We start from the raw sequence: 14,044 nt of genomic DNA, 5'->3' as shown, positions 1-14,044 counted from the left end.
GACAAAAAATGAAATTATAAAGAAGGGGTGGGGGGGCTGCTTCTCATCAAGATTCCTTTAGCAGGCATTGAAAGTGTAAAAACAACCACCTTCCAACTTCATATTCCCTTGCCAACGCACCTTCACAATAGTCATCTTTCAATCGAAAACTATTGCCAAAAAAAAGCAAGAAAGAATTCCAACCTGAAACCTGCAAAAGCTCACTGCTAAAATGTCTGTAAATATACATTCTTTATGCAGAAGCTTGAAGTAAAATAGAAATTGCACTTTTGAATAAAGTGTCAGCAGTAGTTTTGAGGCTCAGATCAGTGTTTTAATGGGGGATAGAGAGAAGCCCACACCGCCATGGCTGCAAATAACCAGGTTATGTTCCGGATTGCCATGCCAAGATACGGGTTGGATCAGCTCAGCTACCCAAATCAGCAGCCCAAAAAGGAAACACAGAAACAGAACAATATCATCATAGCCTCGCTAAGAGAATGAATCACGGTTGAATAGAACATATATGAGTAGAAACTAATGGAGATAGAACATCAGCAAAAGAGAACTTTCACAAGCACACCACCATGAAAATGGGAGAAATTTTTACCTTACTTGAACAGGACCTAAATAAATTACTGTAACAACATTCTATCTATCTTTCCATCTGTCTGCTTAATTCAATAATTCCCATTTCTCAGTAAAACAAAAAGGGCTGTTGAAAATGGAGAACTCACTGGCAGAAAAAACAGAGGGGTTCAACCACCCTTTCGCGAAAATCCCAAACTCTGCAGCCTCATTCCCTCTTCCTTTCTGGGCTGCATGGCCTATTTCTCAGGTAAAAAGCCTTTCCCTCTTCAGTCCGGCTTCCATGGAAGAATGTCAGGCATGAGATTACTATAAATTATTGTTGTTTTCTTGAAAAATGAAGGGCTGTTGGTTTTTTATTTCATGTAAATGAAAACAGAGAAATCATAAGCTGAAACCAAGAGGGGCAACCACCCTTAGAAGAAATCCCAGCTCTTGGTTCGCTTCATTTTTGCCATCTTTCTAAGTGAAACTTGTACCATCTTTAAAATGTATATAGAGACTGGGGCTCAGATTTTCATAATTCTGATATTTAAACACTTGACACCACCTTGGCTGCAAAATCCCAGCTAGTCAATGAGAAAATCCAGGTTGCCATGCCAAGACATGGGTCATATAATCAAAATACACTTACTTTGCTCGAAAGAATATCATCATTGCCCCATAATAAACTTTCTTTTCCTCTTCCATGGTTTGTGTTTTCAAATATTGACGTTGTGATTTGTAAGGTAAGCAAACACTGAACTGAGAATAGATAACACAATTACACAGAAGTAAAAACAGGAAATCAAGGTCTAACCAGAAAAGAGTTACCAACTATGGAAATTCGCCATTTCTCTGTAAACCCTCAATCTTTGAGCTTACACTTAGGGTCTGTTTACTAACCTGAGAGTATAGTATGGAAAACCTTGCTGAAATATATCCACAGAACCACAGATACATACACACACATATTGTGTGTGTGGAAGGGCTGTTGCATGGAAGAAACAAAAGCAAATCATAGGCTAACCAGAGAAGTGCAACCACCCAAAAAAAATCTCCATTTCTCGGTAAAGCCTCATTCTTTAAGTTGGAATGTAATAGGGCCGTAAAAGAACAGGTCTCCTATAGCTTGAGGCTCAGATTTGTTTTCATATGGAGGCAAGAGAGAAGCCAACATCGCCAAGGCTGCAAGAACCGGGCATATTCCGGACCACCCTGCCAAGTTACGGATCAGATCATCTCAAGTGCCCAAAATTAGTGGCCCAGAAAGAAGCAGAAACAGAAAAACATCATCACAGCCTCATATGGTGGAAACAATCTGGGTCAGTAGCATTTTTCCCTCATAAGATTGACACTTATAAATCTAAGACAAAAAATGAAATTATAGAGAGAGAAAGAGGGTGGGGGCTTCTCATCAAGATTCCTTTAGCAGCATTGAAAGTGTAAAAACAACAACCTTCCAACTTCATATTCCCTTGCCAAAGCACCTTCACAAGCGTCATCTTTCAATCCAAAACTATTTCCAAAAAAAAAAAAAAAAAAGAATTCCAACCTGACACCTGCAAAAGCTCACTGCTAAAATGTCTGTAAATCCAGATTGTTTATGCAGAAGCTTGAAGTAAAATAGAAATTGTACTTCTGAATAAAGTGTCAGCAGTACTTATGAGGCTCAGATCAGTGTTTTAATGGGGACAGAGAGAAGCCCACACCGCCATGGCTGCAAGTAACCGGTATGTTCTGGATTGCCATGCCAAGATACGGGTTGGATCAGCTCAGCTACCCAAACCAGCAGCCCAGAAAGGAAAATAGAAACAGAACAATATCATCATAGCCTCGCTAAGGGAAGGAATCACCGTTGAATAGAAGTAATAGTAACATTAACATATGAGTAGAAACTAATGGAGATACAACATCAGAGAACTTTCACAAGCACACCACCATGATAATGGGAGAAATTTTTACCATACAGTAACAAAGTTCTTTCTTTTTATCTGCTTAATTCAATAATTCCCATGTCTGAGTAAAACAAAAAGGGCTGTTGAAAATGGAGAAATCACCAGCAGAAAAACAGAGGGGTTAAACCACCCTTTCGAGAAAATCCCAAACTCTGCTGCCTCATTCACTCTTCCTTTCTGGGCTGCAGACCTATTTCTCAGGTCAAAAGCCTTTCCCTCTTCAGTCCGGCTTGCATGTGAGGAAACTCACACACTGTTCCATGGAAGAATGTCAGGCATGAGATGATTATATATTACTGTAGTTTTCTTGAGAAATGAAGGGCTGTTGGTTTCTTATTTTATGTAAATGAAAACAGAGAAATCATAAGCTGAAACCAAGAGGGGCAACCACCCTTAGAAGAAATCCCAGCTCTTGGTTCGCTTCATTTTTGCCATCTTTCTATGTGAAACCTATTCCATCTTTAAAATGTATATAGTGACTGAGGCTAAGATTTTCATACTTCTGATATTTAAACACTTGACACCACCTTGGCTGCAAAATCCCAGCTAGTCAATGAGAAAATCCAGGTTGCCATGCCAAGACATGGGCCATATTATCAAAATACACTTAATTTGCTTGAAAGTATATCATCATCGCCCCATAATCAACTTTCTTTTCCTCTTCCATGGTTTGTGTTTTCAAATATTGACGTTGTGGTTTGTAAGTTAAGCAAACACTGAACTAAGAATAGATAACACAATTACTCAGAACTAAAAACAATGATAGTGACTGAAACCGCAGTTGAATAAAAGGAAATGTTGAATCAATGGCTAACCAGAAAAGAGTTACCAACTATGGAAATTCTCCATTTCTCTGTAAACCCTCAATCTTTGAGCCGACACTTAGGATCCGTTTATTAACCGGAGAGTATCGTATGGCAAACCTTGCTGATATATAACCACAGATACACACACACACATATATCCACACATATTGTGTGTGGAAGGGCTGTTGCATGGAAGAAACAAAAGCAAATCATAGGCTAACCAGAGAAGTGCAACCACCCAAAAAAAATCTCCATTTCTCGGTAAAGCCTCATTCTTTAAGTCAATGACAAGGTCTCCTATAGCTTGAGGCTCAGATTTGTTTTCTAATGGGGGCAAGAGAAGCCAACATCGCCATGGCTGCAAAGAACAGGGCATATTCCGGACCACCCTGCCAAGTTACGGATCAGATCATCTCAAGTGCCCAAAATTAGTGGCCCAGAGAGAAGCAGAAACAGAAAAACATCATCATAGCCTCATATGGTGGAAACAATCTGGGTCAATAGCATTTTTCCCTCATAAGATTACAGGTAACCAAAGAATGTATCAGAAAACAGACTTCCACAAGCAGAAAGAAAAGGCTTTGAGAAGAACAACTTCAAAAGCAAATAATCACAGAATTTGTACGCTTTCCCTTTCTTTTTTGGGCAAAAAAGAATGAAAGGGCTGTTGGAAATGGAAAAATCATTGTCAAACAGAGGTGTCAACCACCCATTCAAGAAAATCCCAAATCTCTGCTGCCTCTTTCTCTCTTCCATTCTTGGCTATGTCAAAGGTGCATTGGGTGGCCGGTGAAGCTTGTATGAATTTTGATTATAAAACACATAATATACTTTGGGTGGTTGGTATAATATGAAATTGATTCATGCATAATTGTATAAACAGAGTTGCAATTAATATTAAGTTCCAAGTATGATAAAAGCAAAATGTTTTAAATCCAAACTTAATAGATAGTATAGATATTAATTAAATCTAAGATAGACATTATTCTTAAGGAAATGTATGATATTGGTATTTGGTTAGAAGACTGTTATTAAGTTTCTTTAATGAGAGTATAGGTATTAGATATGCAGTTCAATAAAAAATTTCCTTTGACAGCATAACAATGGCTGCAAATGCAATTAAAGATCATTCAGTTTTGAACTTGAAAGCAAACACATAGAGAGTATAAAATTTCTTTAATGAGAAGTATTAGACATGTACTTCACTAAAGAATTTCCTTTAAACCCAAAACCCTAAACCCAAAAAAAATAGAACTATATGTTCCACAGACATAACAGTACCAATAATATACTTAGTACACGTAGTAATGCACTAATCCTTAAGCTAGCAAGCTGAAACATCATATATATATATATACACACACACACACACAAGTAACACACAGTGTGTGAAAGGGGGTTGTTGCATGGAGTATATATATACACACACACACAAGTAACACACAGTGTGTGAAAGGGGGCTGTTGCATGGAGTATGAAAAGCAATCAAGGGCAAAACAGAGATGCGCAACCACCCATAAGAATTCCATATTCTCAGTAAAGCCTCATTCTTTGAGCCTGTTATAAAGAAAAGGGTTAAGGGTCAAATATATAGAGATTGAGGCTCAGATCCCTATAATTCCAGGATTGAAATGCTTGGCACCGCCATGGCTGCAAACCCCTGCTTGGGTGTGAAAATATTCACAAACAAGTCAAGGTTGCCCTGCCAAGATACAGGTCAAACATCTCACTACCATTGTTTGCTCAAAAGATCCATCATCACCGCCTCATAAACCTCTTCATATATCATATATATGTATTCAAACACACATATGCAGGAGTACAAAACCACAAAATTACCACCACGCAGCATATCAAGAACTATATAGTCCACAGCAACAACATTACCAGTAATATACTTACTACAAGTAGTAACACTAAAGCTTAAGCTAGCTAGCTGAATCATCATATATATATATGCAGGTTCACAGACACAGAGTGTGTGAAAGGGGGCTGTTGCATTGAGCATAAAGTGAAATCATGGGCAAACAGAGATGTGCAACCACCCACAAAAGTTCAATATTCTCTGTATAGCCTCATTCTTTGAGCACATTATAAGAAAAGGGATAAGGGTCAAATATATGCCCTCCTACTAGAAAGGGCCGGAAAACATCAACATCACCAGGAATCTTACTTTGAGGCTCAGCTCCGTGTTACTGATGGGGGCAAAAGAGAAGCCATCGCCGCCATGGCTGCAAACCCGGTATTATTCCGGGTTGCCCCGCCAAGATACGGGTCAGTTAATCTCAATTGCCCAGATAAGTAACACAGAAAGAACAGAAACCGAGAAATATCATCATCGCCTCACTTTCAAGTTTCAAGGCATCTAGCCATCCGACAGAGATTAAGTTAGCAGCAATAGTTTATAGAATACAGACAACCAAAAACAGAGTTTCCATGGAATGAGTGAAAAAGATTGGGAAAACAGCAGTAATTAAAACCAAATGAGGACAGAATGTAATATGTTTTGGAGCATTGTGGGCATTTTTGAGATTCCACGATTTAAACCTGCCAGCTGAGAATTGAACACTCCATTTGTAGGTTCATGGCGCCAAAAATTATGCTTCCATAACCACCAACCTGGAGATTGTTCATGGAAAAAGACTATAGAATATATGTCTGTTAGTGCAATAAAATATTCCAGATATAATTTTTACCACATTCAATTCTCAAGGTAAACTGTAATCCATCTGTGTGTATCTGTTCTATTTCATTTTCAGATGAACGGAAGGGCTGTTGAAATAAAGAGAAATCATTGGCAAGAACAGAGAAGGTCAACCACCCTTTCAACAAAAACCCAACTCTCTGTTGCCCCTTTCCCTCTCCATTTCTGAGCTACCTCTAAGATTCTTTTAGCCGATTATAAGTAATGGGATAAAGGGCAATTATATGCCTTCCTACTAGAAAGGGTCGGCAAACATCAACATCAACAGGATCCTAACTTTGAGGCTCAGCTCCGTGTTCCTGATAGGGGTAAAAGAGAAGCCATCGCCGCCATGGCTGCAAACCCGGTATTATTCCAGGTTGCCCCGCCAAGATACGGGTCAGTTAATCTCAATTGCCCAGATAAGTAGCTCAGAAAGCACAGAAACCGAGAAATATCATCATCGCCTCACTTTCAACTTTCAAGGCATCTAGCCATCCGACAAAGATTAAGCTAGCAGCAATAGTTTATAGAATACAGAATTACAGACAACCAAAAACAGAGTTTCCATGGAATGAGTGAAAAGAATTGGGAAACGAGCAGAAAACCTAAAACCAAATGAGATGTAATCCATCTGTGTGAATCAGTAATATTTCATTTCCAGAGGAACGAAAGGGCTGTTGAAATCTGGAGAAATCATTGGCAAGAACAGAGGTCAACCACCCTTTCAACAAAAACCCAACACTCTGTTGCCTCATTCCTCTCCATTTCTGAGCTACCATGTAAAGTACAGGGACACAATTAGGACTACATCCTCAATTTAAGCAACTACAGTAAGGTCCACACGAATTGGGGATCGGGGTCCACTCGCATTGTGGACCCGGGTCCACATGTAATGTAAACTGGATTCACGCACATTGCAAGGGTCCACACGCATTGTGAACCCGGGTCCACACGTATTGTCGACTGGATCCACGCACATTGCAGGGGTCCACACGCATTGTGGACCCAGGTCCACATGTATTGATGACTGGATCTACGCACATTGAGGATTGGGGTCCACACGTATTGTAGACTGGATCCTCAATTTAAGCAACTACAGTAGGGTCGACGCGCATTGTGGATCGGGGTCCACTCGTATTGTGGACCGGGTCCACATGTAATGTAAACTGGATTCACGCACATTGCAAGGGTCCACACGCATTGTGAACCCGGGTCCACACACATTGTGAACCCGGGTCCACACGTATTGTCAACGGGATCCACGCACATTGCAGGGGTCCACACGCATTGTGGACCCAGGTCCACACGTATTGTTGACTGGATCCACGCACATTGAGGATTGGGGTCCACACGTATTGTAGACTGGATCCTCATTTTAAGCAACTACAGTAGGGTCCACGCGCATTGTGGATCCGGTCCACTCGCATTGTGGACCCAGGTCCACATGTAATGTAAACTGGATTCACGCGCATTGCAAGGGTCCACAAGCATTGTGAACCCGAGTCCACACGTATTGTCGACTGGATCCACGCACATTGCAGGGGTCCACACGCATTGTGGACCCAGGTCCACACGTATTGTAGACTGGATCCACGCACATTGAGGATTGGGGTCCACACGTATTGTAGACTGGATCCTCAATTTAAGCAACTACAGTAGGGTCCACGCACATTGTGGATCGGGGTCCACTCGCATTGTGGACCCGGGTCCACATGTATTGTAAACTGGATCTACGCAAATTGGAAGGGTCCACACGCATTGTGAACCGAGTCCACACGTATTATGGACTGGATCCACGCACATTGCAGGGGCCCACAGACATTGTGGACCCAATTCCACACGTATTGTTGACTGGATCCACGCACTTTGAGGATTGGGGTCCAACGCATTGTGGACCCGGGTCCACACGTATTGTAGACTGGATCCACACACATTGTGGTCCCGGGTCCACACACCCGCACATTGCAGGGGTCCACAAGCATTGTGGGCCGGGGTCCACATGTATTGTGGAATGGATCCACGCACATTGGAGGGGTCCACATGCATTGTGGACTAAATTCACGCACATTGCAGACCGGGGTCCACACGCATTGTGAATTGGAATTCAAGCTGAAACTGGACCAGATTATATATATATATATATATATATATATATATATTTATATATATGTAGTTAACACATTATGTATTTTCAAATAAGTGACCAGGGTGCACATTTATTGTGGACAGGATCCACGCGCATTGCAGAATCTGGATTTAAGCTGAACATAGACAAAATTATATATATATATACTTAACATACTACGTATTTTCAGATTATGGACCGGGGTCCATGCATATTATGCGCTGGATCCACGCGCATTTAGACCGAGGTCCGCGTACATTGTGAACCAGGATTCAAGCTAAAACTAGACCAGATTATGTATAATTATAGTTAACATATTATGTATTTTAAGTTAACAAATCATGTATACTCAGTTATGATTGAATATGCATAATATTTTAACTAAATGTACATAATTTGTTAACGGTAAGTGCATACTCTGGGTAAAAAGATGTATATATGTATCTATATATACAAAACTCTCCATCAGATATTCTTTTAGAGTATTCTAAGTTCTAGTCAAATTGGCCTCACAAAGTATAATTTTATTCATAAATACCTGATCTATATATAAATATATATATATACACACACACACACACAAACAAGTTCACAGAGAGGGAGTGTGTGAAAGGCGGCTGTTGGATTGAGTATAAAGAGAAATCTTGGGCAAAACAGAGATGTGCAACCACCCATTCTCTGTAAAGCCTCATTCTTTTGAGTAGATTATAAACAAAAAGGAATAAGTTTCAAATATCAACAGTGACAGATTTCTTACTTTGAGGCTCAGCTCCGTGTTACTGATGGGGGCAAAAGAGAAGCCATAGCCACCATGGCTGCAAACCGGGATAATCTTGGGTCACCCTGCCAAGATACGTGTCAGTTATTCTCAAATGTCCAGAAAGAACAGAAACAGAGAAATATCATCAACATTGCCTCAATTTCAAGGCATCTAGCAATCCAACCAAGCTTAAGCTAGTAGGAATAGTTTACAGAATACAGATGAAAAATGAGTTTCCGTCAAATTGGGTGAAAGGGATTGTGAAAACAGCAATACTTAACCAAATGATGACAGAATATAATAAATATAATCTATCTATCTGTGTATGTTATATTCCATTTCCAAATAACGAAAAGTCTGTTGAAAAATAGAGAAATGGTTGGCAAGAACAGAGAAGACCAACCACCCTTTAAACAAAATCCCAACACTCAGTTGCCTCTTTCCCTCTTCATTTCTGAGCTTCCTCAAAAGATACAGAGACACATTAGTTTAGGGTTAAGATTAAAGCCTCTATTATAAGACTAAGTTTACCCGTGCAATGCTTTCTCACTTTCAAGGTGCACTTTGGGCTTCAACTAAATCTTTCTTCTAACGAAATAACATTATATCAATAATTAGCTGTTCAATCTAGGTTCATAATCAAATTTGTACAGTGCAGACTTCATTTTCCAACTTTTTCACCTAGCATCTGGCATCAGATAGACTTAGTAGTGAAAAAAAAAGCAGCAAAACACACACACACACACAGTATTAAGTTTCTTTAATGAGCAAAGGTATTACTGTATTAGATATGTAGTTCAATAAAGAATTTCCTTTGACGGCATAATAATGGCTGCAATCTAGATTAAAGAACATTTAGTTTTGAACTTGAAAGCAAACACATAGAGTATTAAATTCTTTAATGAGGATAAGTATTAGATATGTAATTAAATAAAGAATTTCCTTTGATTAGCATAACAATGGCAGCAAATGCAATTAAAGATCATTCACACATACACACATTCATGAGTACAAAACCACCAAATTACCATCACGCAGCAAATCAATAACTATATGGTCCACAGCAGTCAGCAATAACATTACCAATAATATACTTACTACAGGTAGTAACTCACTAAAGCTTAGCTAGATAGCTGAAACATCATACGGATTACGGAGTATATATATACACACACACAAACACCGGTTCACAGACACGGAGTGTGTGAAAGGGGGCTGTTGCATTGAGTATAAAGAGAAATCATGGGCAAAGCAGAGATTTGCAACCACCCATAAAAGTTCCATATTCTCTGTAAAGCCTCATTCTTTGAGCCGATAATAAAGAAAAGGGGTAAGGGTCAAATATATGCCCTTCTACAGTCCTACTAGAAAGGGTTGGCAAACATCAACATCAACACGATTCTTACTTTGTGGCTCAGCTCCATGTTCTTGATAGGGGTAAAAGAGAAGCCATTGCCGCTATGGCTGCAAAATCGGTATTATTCCGGGTTGCCCCGCCAAGATACGGGTCAGTTAATCTCAATTGCCCAGATAAGTAGCTCAGAAAGAACAGAAACCAAGAAATATCATCATCGCCTCACTTTCAAGCTTCAAGGCATCTAGCCATCCAACAGAGATTAAGCTAGCAGCAATAGTTTATAGAATACAGACAACCAAAAACAGAGTTTCCATGGAATGTAATATATCTAATCCATTTCCAGAGTAACGAAAGGGCTGTTGAAATATGGAGAAATCATTGGCAAGAACAGAGAAGGTCAACCACCCTTTCAACAAAAACCCCCAACTCTCTGTTGCCTCTTTCCCTCTCCATTTCTGAGCTACCTCGTAAAGAACAGGGACACAGTTAGGACTACAGCCTCAATTTAAGCAATTACAGTAGGGTCCACGCGCATTGTGGACCCGGGTCCACGCGCATTGTGGACCCAGGTCCACGCGCATTGTGGACCTGGGTCCACATGTATTGTAAACTGGATTGACGCACATTGCAAGGGTCCACACGCATTGTTGACAGGATTCATGCACATTGCAGGGATCTAAACGCATTGTGGACCCGGATCCATGCACATTGCAGGGGTCTACACGCATTGTGGACCCGGATCCAAACATATTGTCGACTAGATCCACGCACATTGCAGGGGTCCACACGCATTGTGGACCCAGGTTCACACGCATTGTGGACCCAGGTTCACACGTATTGTGGACTGGATACACGCACATTGAGGATCAGGGTCCACACGCATTGTGGACCCGGGTCCACACGTATTGTAAACTGGATCCGTGCACATTACAAGGGTCCACACGTATTGTGGACCAGATCAACGCACATTGCAGGGGTCCACACGTATTGTGAACTAGATCCGCGCACATTGCAAGGGTCCAAATGCATTGTGGACCCAGGTCCACACGTATTGTGGACTGGATCCACGCACATTGCACGGTCGACACGCATGAGTGTAGGACTGGATCCACGCACATTGCAGACCAGGGTCCACACGCATTTTGAATCAGAATTCAAGCTGAAATTGGACCAGATTATCTGTATATATGTAGTTAACACATTATGTATTTTCAAATTATTTACCAGGGTGCACACTTATTGTTGACAGGATCCACGCGCATTGCACAATCTGGATTTAAGCTGAACTTGGACAAGATTATGTATATATATAGTTAACATATTACGTATTTTCAGAATATGGAGGGGTCCACGCGTATTATGGGCTTGATCCACACGCATTTAGACCGAGGTCCACATGCATTGTGAACCGGGATTCAAGGTAAAACTAGACCAGATTATGTATAATATTATGTATTTTAAGTTAACAAATCATGTATATTCAGTTATGACTGAATATGCATAATATGTGAACTAAATATACATAATTTGTTAATTTGTTAACTGTATGTGCATACTCTGGGCAAAAAGATGTATATATGTATATATGTATCTATATATACAAAAATCTCCATCACATATTCTTTTAGAGTATTCTAAGTTCTAGTCAAATTGGCCTCGTAAAGTATAATTTTATTCATAAAATACCTGATCTAAAACTATATATATATATATATATATATATATATATATATATATATATATATATATATATATATATATATACACACACACACACACACAGGTTCACAGAGAGGGAGTGTGTGAAAGGGGGCTGTTGGATTGAGTATAAAGAGATATCTTGGGCAAAACAGAGATGTGCAACCACCCATTCTCTGTAAAGCCTCATTCTTTGAGCAGATTATAAACAAAAAGGGATAAGTTTCAAATATATGCCATCCAACTAGAAATGTCTGTCAAACATCAACAGTGACAGATTTCTTACTTTGAGGCTCAGCTCCGTGTTACTGATGGGGGCAAAAGAGAAGCCATAGCCACCATGGCTGCAAACCGGGATAATCTTGGGTCACCCTGCCAAGATACGTGTCAGTTATTCTCAAATGTCCAGAAAGAACAGAAACAGAGAAATATCATCAACATTGCCTCAATTTCAAGGCATCTAGCAATCCAACCAAGCTTAAGCTAGTAGGAATAGTTTACAGAATACAGATGAAAAAAGGAGTTTCTGTAAAATTGGGTGAAAGGGATTGTGAAAATGGCAATATTTAACCAAATGAGGACAGAATATAATACATATAATCTATCTATCTGTGTATGTTATATTCCATTTCCAAATAACGAAAAGTCTGTTGAAAAATGGAGAAATGATTGGCAAGAACAGAGAAGACCAACCACCCTTTAAACAAAATCCCAACACTCAGTTGCCTCTTTCCCTCTTCATTTCTGAGCTTCCTCAAAAGGTACAAAGACACATTAGTTTAGGGTTAAGATTAAAGCCTCTATTATAAGACTAAGTTTACCCGTGCAATGCTTTCTCACTTTCAAGGTGCACTTTGGGCTTCAACTAAATCTTTCTTCTAATGAAATAACATTATATCAATAATTATTGGTTCAACCTAGGTTCATAATCAAATTTGTACAGTGCAGACTTCATTTTCCATCCTTTTCACCTAGCATCTGGCATCAGATGACTTAGTAGTGCAAAAAAAGCAGCCAAACACACACACACACAGAGTATTAAGTTTCTTTAATGAGTAAAGGTATTACTGTATTAGATATGTAGTTCAATAAAGAATTTCCTTTAACGGCATAATAATGGCTGCAATCTTGATTAAAGAACATTTAGTTTTGAACTTGAAAGTATTAAATTTCTTTCAATGAGTAGATCCATAAAGAATTAGATATGTAATTCAATAAAGAATTTCCTTCGATAGCATAACAATGGCGCAAATGCAATTAAAGATTATTTACTTTTGAACTTGAGCTACTAATGGATAATGCAGCAGTCAAATATATAGATGTTGAGGCTCAGATCCCTATAATTCCAGGATTGAAATGCTTGGCACTGCCATGGCTGCAAACCCCAGCTTGAGTGCGAAAATATTCACAAACAAGTCCAGGTTGCCCTGCCAAGATACAGCTAAATCATCTCAATACCATTTTTTGCTCAAAAGATCCATCATCATCACCACCTCGTAAATCTCTTTATATATATGTTTTCCTACATACACACATTCATGAGTACAAAACCACCAAATTACCACCACGCAGCAAATCAATAACTATACGGTCCACAGCAATAACATTACCAATAATATACTTACTACAGGTAGTAACTCACTAAAGCTGAAGCTAGATAGCTGAAACATCATATATACGGAGTATATATATATATATATATATATATATATATACACACACACCGGTTCACAGACACGGAGTGTGTGAAAGGGGGCTGTTGCATTGAGTATAAAGAGAAATCATGGGCAAAGCAGAGATTGCAACCACCCATAAAAATTCCATATTCTCTGTAAAGCCTCATTCTTTGAGCCAATTATAAAGAAAAGGGATAAGGGTCAAATATATGCCCTCCTACTAGAAAGGGTCGGCAATCATCAACATCAACAGGATTCTTACTTTGAGGCTCAGCTCCGTGTTCCTGATAGGGGCAAAAGAGAAGCCATCGCCGCCATGGCTGCAAAACCGGTGTTATTCCGGGTTGCCCCGCCAAGATACGGGTCAGTTAATCTCAATTGCCCAGATGAGTAGCTCAGAAAGAACAGAAACCGAGAAATATCATCATCGCC

At 39.6% G+C, this 14,044-nt stretch overlaps 2 long non-coding RNA genes across 2 annotated transcripts; both read right to left on the bottom strand.

Moving 5' to 3' along the window:
* Window positions 1-900: 900 nt before the first annotated feature.
* Window positions 901-5,797, bottom strand: LOC109166211. The gene is made up of 2 exons (XR_002051618.1): window positions 5,484-5,797; window positions 901-1,764 (listed from the first exon to the last, which is right to left on the bottom strand). It is a non-coding gene; the product is annotated as an uncharacterized LOC109166211 (long non-coding RNA).
* A 4,138-nt stretch (window positions 5,798-9,935) lies between these two features.
* LOC109166209 lies at window positions 9,936-12,615 on the bottom strand. Its single transcript, XR_002051616.1, has 2 exons — window positions 12,223-12,615; window positions 9,936-10,702 (listed from the first exon to the last, which is right to left on the bottom strand). It is a non-coding gene; the product is annotated as an uncharacterized LOC109166209 (long non-coding RNA).
* Window positions 12,616-14,044: the final 1,429 nt, after the last annotated feature.

The sequence above is a fragment of the Ipomoea nil genome, unplaced genomic scaffold (genome assembly GCF_001879475.1).
Source record: "Ipomoea nil cultivar Tokyo-kokei standard unplaced genomic scaffold, Asagao_1.1 scaffold3087, whole genome shotgun sequence".
Lineage (NCBI taxonomy): Eukaryota > Viridiplantae > Streptophyta > Magnoliopsida > Solanales > Convolvulaceae > Ipomoea > Ipomoea nil.
The sequence above is the reverse complement of the archived record's forward strand: the minus strand, read 5'-3'. Positions and strand labels throughout refer to the sequence as shown.